General features: G+C 44.5%; 2 non-coding genes across 2 annotated transcripts; both read right to left on the reverse strand.

Moving 5' to 3' along the window:
• Positions 1-473: 473 nt before the first annotated feature.
• On the reverse strand, positions 474-664 carry LOC136573833 (U2 spliceosomal RNA). The gene has a single exon (XR_010786051.1). It is a non-coding gene; the product is annotated as a U2 spliceosomal RNA (small nuclear RNA).
• A 2,636-nt stretch (positions 665-3,300) lies between these two features.
• LOC136573961 (U2 spliceosomal RNA) lies at positions 3,301-3,483 on the reverse strand. Its single transcript, XR_010786160.1, has one exon. It is a non-coding gene; the product is annotated as a U2 spliceosomal RNA (small nuclear RNA).
• Positions 3,484-6,570: the final 3,087 nt, after the last annotated feature.

Here is a 6,570-nt window from a genome sequence, read left to right on the forward strand (position 1 = left end):
TGAAGCTGCGGGGCCCCAGTACAAAGTCTGGAACTGGGCCCCCAAACTATAAAGCTTCATTGATAGCATTGGTTTACAATGTGGGGAAGAGAGACTTTATGGGCCCCCTAGGGCTCCGGGCCCCCTGCACATACACCCATGACCCGAATACGTGGAGCATACAGACGCAGGCTGCCAGGATACGCTGTGCCTGCCCGATGTTTCCAACTTGGCTATTAGCGCAGCGGTAGGTACGAACTATAGAGTGCGGCTGCCATATGAACTGGTGTGTGTGTTGTTTTGCTTCCAGTTGTACCTGTGCTGTGCACACTCTGGCAGACGCAGCTGCTCAGTGGATACAATGTTGCGAGCAGACGGGCTGAGTGTCAATCAAAGTGCTTGGGTGGTGGTGGTAGCAGCAGCCGCCGCCACAGCTGCGCTGCACCTCTTGCTCGTCGGTGTTGTTTTTCTGCTTTTGGAAACGGTTGTAGGAAAGGGGGTGCACCGGTCATGGAGGTACTGCAATACCAGGTCAATGCGTGGAGTGGACAGAGCAAGCTCTTTTTCCAGCTCCCTGTTCTAAAAATCCATTTAATATATGGTCCCCAGATAGGGGACGTATCAGATATTAAACTGATAAGAACAGATACTACACTTGATCTTAGCCAAAAGGCCGAGAAGCGATAACCCGAAATGGGTTTCACCTGTAGCCCGGTCCGCCCAACTCCACTTCTAAGGCTTGAGGCAACACGCTCAGCCAGCACTCTGGGCGCACCCACAATGCACCCAGGCAGCGGGGAGAGCTTGTAAAACTTTACATAGCCCCGCCCCACGCCTTCTCAACCGCGCCCAGCCTCACACCCTCAGTCCTTCCTCTTGCACCGAGCTCACGCATCCTAGGCTTGCAGAGCCTGCTGCTGCAGGACTCGTCAGCTCCCTACAAACGAGGGTTAAGCCGGCGATGACACTAGAAGCAAGCACTAGTTTGTCTCTGAAGGTGCGTCGGCCGGTCGGTTGGAGGGATCTCTTCGGCCAGCCGCATTTCGAGTAGGGACGGATGGAAACTTTTTACCTAAAATAAGGGAAATTGGCTTCGGCCCCATAGGGCTTTATTGCCTTCCCCTGGGCCAGCATTAGTAGACCCTAGTAAGGAGAATATTAGAGCGGCATGGTCATCCGAAGAACTTAAAAACATACAGCAGGCCTTTTTTTCCCGCCATACATACATACATACATACATACATAACTACAGATTTTATATTTTTTTTACATATATACATTATATATATATACACACACTATATATATATATATATATATATATATATATATATACACACACACACACTTATATACACACACACATACACACACAAACAATCTTAAATCTATCTTTAATCTATATCTACAAAATCTGTAATTTAGAAATAATCCATATCTATATTCTACATAATTAATAAAGATAGATAGATAGATAGATAGACTCACATACATGCATACATACATACATACATACTGTATGCAATTGAGCCAGGTGTTTGGAAGGCTGATGATGTCACTCCTTTGTGATGTCATCAATTTAGAAGCATTAATACCGGGCTTGGCAGCCATTTCAGTCAGTCTCTGCTGCAGCTGGGAGACGGGAGATGGTCTTTATTTCCACCAAGAAGCTGCAGAACTACCGGTAACTGCATCATTTTTATTTTATTCAATATAGGTTTTATTGGTTTCATGGAGGGGGGGGAAACTTTTGCCTTATCTCAAAGCAATGTAAAATTAACTTTGACAATGAAACTTAATAAATCAATTTCGAGTTGAACTATATCATGTTTGTCTGTGATATTTTATAAGGTCTACAAACAGGGGAATGAGGGGAGGGTAAGGGGGGGAGTGGTAAGGGATGGTAGGTATCTATGACACGGGAGAAAGAGAAAATAAAACAAAAAGGGGGGGGGCGGGCTCCGGGATTGTTGTTTCTCTTTACGATTGTGGTTTAAACGTGTTACTCACATGTCCCTGTCTGTAACCACCTAGTAAATAGGGGTGAGCTCCGGGCATCTATCCATATCGCCCAGGTGTGATACAATTTATCATAGCCTGACGGCTCATCTTGAAGCCTCATTCTCTCCCTACGCTCTATTTCGTGGATCAATGTTATTTTTAGTGGAGTGCATTTTTTATGCAGCACACAAGGGGGAGACAGCGGCCTACCAAAATCGAGTTGGCTGCTGCTGTGGCTTTCTTTTTTTAAAAAAAAAAGGTAGGTTCCGTTCTTCCATGGTGAGGAATAGGCAGGGAGGTTCCGTTTTTGCCAGCTGGGGAATGCTTATAGGCAAGGCCTTATCCCTGGTGGTGCATGTAACGTTAGACCACGTTTCAGCATTCAGTCAGTCAGTGGCTGACAAACGAGCTCCATGCAAGTTTACATTAAACAGACACATTTCTTTCTTTACTGTATTGACTGCGGTCTGTAATCGAGCGGTTGAACTGTTTCTGTGTCCATGCATTGAATAAAGCAATACATCCTTGTAAAGTGGACGTCCGTTCGTTGGAGTTCTTTGCTCCCCGAGTGTTGCTCCATCTCTAAACGTTGGCCTGGATCTTCATGGACGAATACTGCCCATCCCACGTGGAGCGTGTATCTCAGCCCGCGTGGAGTGCTGCAGTCCAATGAGGTATTCCGTGCTACATAGCAAGCCTTGGGCCTGTGTGATTGGGGGTCCGCTGCTGTCTGTCCACTCTGAAGCGCGCATCCGGGGCCGGCCGCTTTTCGACTACCAGCGACTGCAGGTCACACACACAGGCTGGTTGGAATGGCCTAGCATTATCCTGATCCGGAGGTGTAACTTGAAGCTGCGGGGCCCCAGTACAAAGTCTGGAACTGGGCCCCCAAACTATAAAGCTTCATTGATAGCATTGGTTTACAATGTGGGGAAGAGAGACTTTATGGGCCCCCTAGGGCTCCGGGCCCCCTGCACATACACCCATGACCCGAATACGTGGAGCATACAGACGCAGGCTGCCAGGATACGCTGTGCCTGCCCGATGTTTCCAACTTGGCTATTAGCGCAGCGGTAGGTACGAACTATAGAGTGCGGCTGCCATATGAACTGGTGTGTGTGTTGTTTTGCTTCCAGTTGTACCTGTGCTGTGCACACTCTGGCAGACGCAGCTGCTCAGTGGATACAATGTTGCGAGCAGACGGGCTGAGTGTCAATCAAAGTGCTTGGGTGGTGGTGGTAGCAGCAGCCGCCGCCACAGCTGCGCTGCACCTCTTGCTCGTCGGTGTTGTTTTTCTGCTTTTGGAAACGGTTGTAGGAAAGGGGGTGCACCGGTCCTGGAGGTACTGCAATACCAGGTCAATGCGTGGAGTGGACAGAGCAAGCTCTTTTTCCAGCTCCCTGTTCTAAAAATCCATTTAATATATGGTCCCCAGATAGGGGACGTATCAGATATTAAACTGATAAGAACAGATTTTTTGAGTTAACATCCCCAACTAGTGGGGTGACTTTATTGAAACATCAAGAGTTTTACAAAATAAATGCACTTTAGGAACGTTTTAAAACCTAAAATGTTCTAAAACAAAACTCTTTAAAAATACAGATATACATACACATAAAATGGGCACTTGGTGGCATCACAATATGGAACTCCACTCACTTAAAAGCCATTTTCTGGATAAAATCGGAAAGTTCTTTTTATCTATTATAAAATAATCATACATCTCGCTAAAACAAATAGATAAAACGTCCTGCACTGTTAAAATCTCATGTTTAAACAGTAAAATATTTCGGGCCTTCCATAGAGCTGCCTTCACGCAGTTGATGGTCTTCCATGCCATTATCCTCTCGGTCCATGTGGGGCACTCCAGGCATCCGTACAGCACGGTCTCCATCTTTAGCTCTTTCATCCGGGTGATTTTACGTAGAAGAGGGCTTATTTTAGTCCATATAAGTTGGGCGAAGTAACAGGTCCACATCAGGTGTTGTATCGTCTCGTCATCTCGGCATCCTGGTCTTGGGCATGCGGCAGAGTTGGTCAGCCCTCTTCGATGCTGGAATGCCCGGCATGGAAGACACTCGTGAACGCAGCTCCAGGCAAGGTCCTTCTGGGAATTAAAAAGAGAATTATCATTCACCATTCTCCATATTTGTTTTGTTTTTTCTTCATTAAAATTCCCTGCAGGCGCCATAAAACCACTTTCCTTTATGTCCTTATATGTTTTTTTACTATTTAAAAGATATTGTACAGTCTTACCACTCAGATCATATAAAATCACCGTTTTTGCTAAAATCTTGTACTCGTCTGTCAGGTTAAAAGAATAGGGGGAGTTTAAAACTGTGGAAAACCACCTATGTCTACGCATAAAATAACCTGTATTAAAACGGACGAAGTAAGACCAATAATGACTCTTAAAAACAGCATTCAAACACATACTAAAAAACTTAGTTAAAAGAAAAGCCTTAAAATCAGGGAAATCCTTCCCCCCCATGGGTTTGGGTTTTAAAACTATTTCTCGTCTAAGTTTTTCCATCTTGGAGTTCCATAAGAAGGTGAAGCATGCTTTTGTGATTTTCTTTAGCAGCCGGTCTGGAGGGGGAAACACCAAACTGAGGTATAGTAAAATCGGTAAAATAATCATCTTTGTAACTAAAACCTTCCCCTCCAGCGTCAGCTGCCGCATGCTCCACATACACAGTTTTTTGTTTATTTTTTGTGCCACCAAGTCCCAACTGGTAAAACCATTGTTTGACTCATTAAAGGAGACACCTAAAATCTGCACTGATTCAGAAACAGGAACAGGAATGTCCGCTAAAAGCATATCTCCTATATTTAAAATGTTGCTTTTATTAAAATTTACCTTAAAACCGGAGGAGCAACAAAAATACTGAATTTGCCTCAAGGTTTTCTGAATTGAGAGGGTGTCCCTGCACAGCACAGCGACATCATCCATGTACCCCACTACTTTGGCCTCGATACCCCCCCCCACCCGGTAGGGGGACTCCACGAACTTGCTTGTCTTTCCTTATGGCGCATAAAAGAGGCTCCAGTGCACAGATAAAAAGTAGTGGGGACAAGGGACACCCCTGCTTCACCCCGGATTTTAAAAGGACATCCTGCGTCTTAAAACCGTTTACTAAAATCTTGCTGGTGCAGTTATCATAAAAGGCTCTTAGAGACAGTAAAAAGCCTTCCGGTATACCCATCTTCTCTAAAACCTTAAAAAGATAAAAATGCGACACTCTGTCGAAGGCCTTCTCGAAATCTATGGATAAAATGGCCATTTTGCCATGCCTCGACTTCGTGTCGCTGATGCAGTCTTTTAAAAGGTTAAGATTTTCGTGTATAGCCCTCCCAGGGACGCCACAGACTTGATTGGTGTGTATAATTTTATGTATGATTTCTTTAAGTCTGTTGGCGCAGATTTTAGCCATGATCTTATAATCGGCGTTTAGAAGGGTGATGGGTCTCCAGTTTTTTATGTCTGTCTTATCCCCTTTCTTGTATAGTAGAGACACCTCACCCTTCCGCCATGACCCTGGGAGGCTCTTGGAATTAAAAATCTCGCTAAAAAGAGAATAAAAATCCTCTTTTAAAATTCCGTAAAACGTGACATAAAACTCAATGGGTATACCGTCCGGACCAGGCACCTTGCCTGGTTTAAAACTACGGATGGTATCTAAAATCTCCTGCTCCGAAATATCACGTAATAAAAGGCTCTGGGAGACAGGGTCTAAAACATCCGTGATCTCCTTTAATGAGTCTTCCATAAAACTTATATCCACACTTTTAGTGTTAAAAAGATCCGCATAAAAACCATGTACTTTTCCTAAAAGACCCTGTACGTCGGTAATTCCATCGAGTTCATTTAAAATACATTTTCTCTCGGTAACTTTCTTAAAAAAATACCTGGAGCAGGTCTCATTCTCTTCGAGGTGCTTGACTCTAGAACGGAATATTATTTCTTTACCTCTCTGCTCCAGGCATTTGGCGATATCTTTCTTGGCGTCCATTACTTCCTTAGTTACCTCTATACCGTGCTCTTTCATCTTGTACAGGGTCTGCAGACGGGTATTTAGATTGGAATAAAAAGCCCGTTTTTCTTTGGCTCTGGAGATCCCAACCTGGATAAAATAGTCCTTGATCTTGATTTTCATCTTTTCCCACCACTGGCTGGTGGGAATGTTGGGATCTCTTACCCGTCTGCATTCTTTAAAAAAAGTAATAAAATCAGATAAAATCTGCGGATCTTGTAGAAGGGACACGTTCATCTTCCAGGCATTACTGGTTCTCCTTCTTTCTCCAAGGTTTGCTTTAAAAAATAAAACCTTGTGGTCAGAGAGGGTATTATTAAAAACATCAGATCTAAAAGGTTGTACCTGGTGAGAGCAGAAGATAAAATCGATCCTGGAGCTGCAGGTGGTGTTGCTCCAGGTCACGCCGGCCTCTTCAGGTAAAAGCGGGTTACAGGTCTTAAAAACATCCGTAAGCAGGTGGTCTGTGACGAGATTCTTCAGCATATTGGAGGTTTTATCGTAGTTCCTGCTTACGGAGTTAGAGAACCGGCGTTCCCCCCTTAAAACACAATTA

Source organism: Eleutherodactylus coqui, chromosome 7, assembly GCF_035609145.1.
Source record: "Eleutherodactylus coqui strain aEleCoq1 chromosome 7, aEleCoq1.hap1, whole genome shotgun sequence".
In the NCBI taxonomy this organism is placed as follows: domain Eukaryota; kingdom Metazoa; phylum Chordata; class Amphibia; order Anura; family Eleutherodactylidae; genus Eleutherodactylus; species Eleutherodactylus coqui.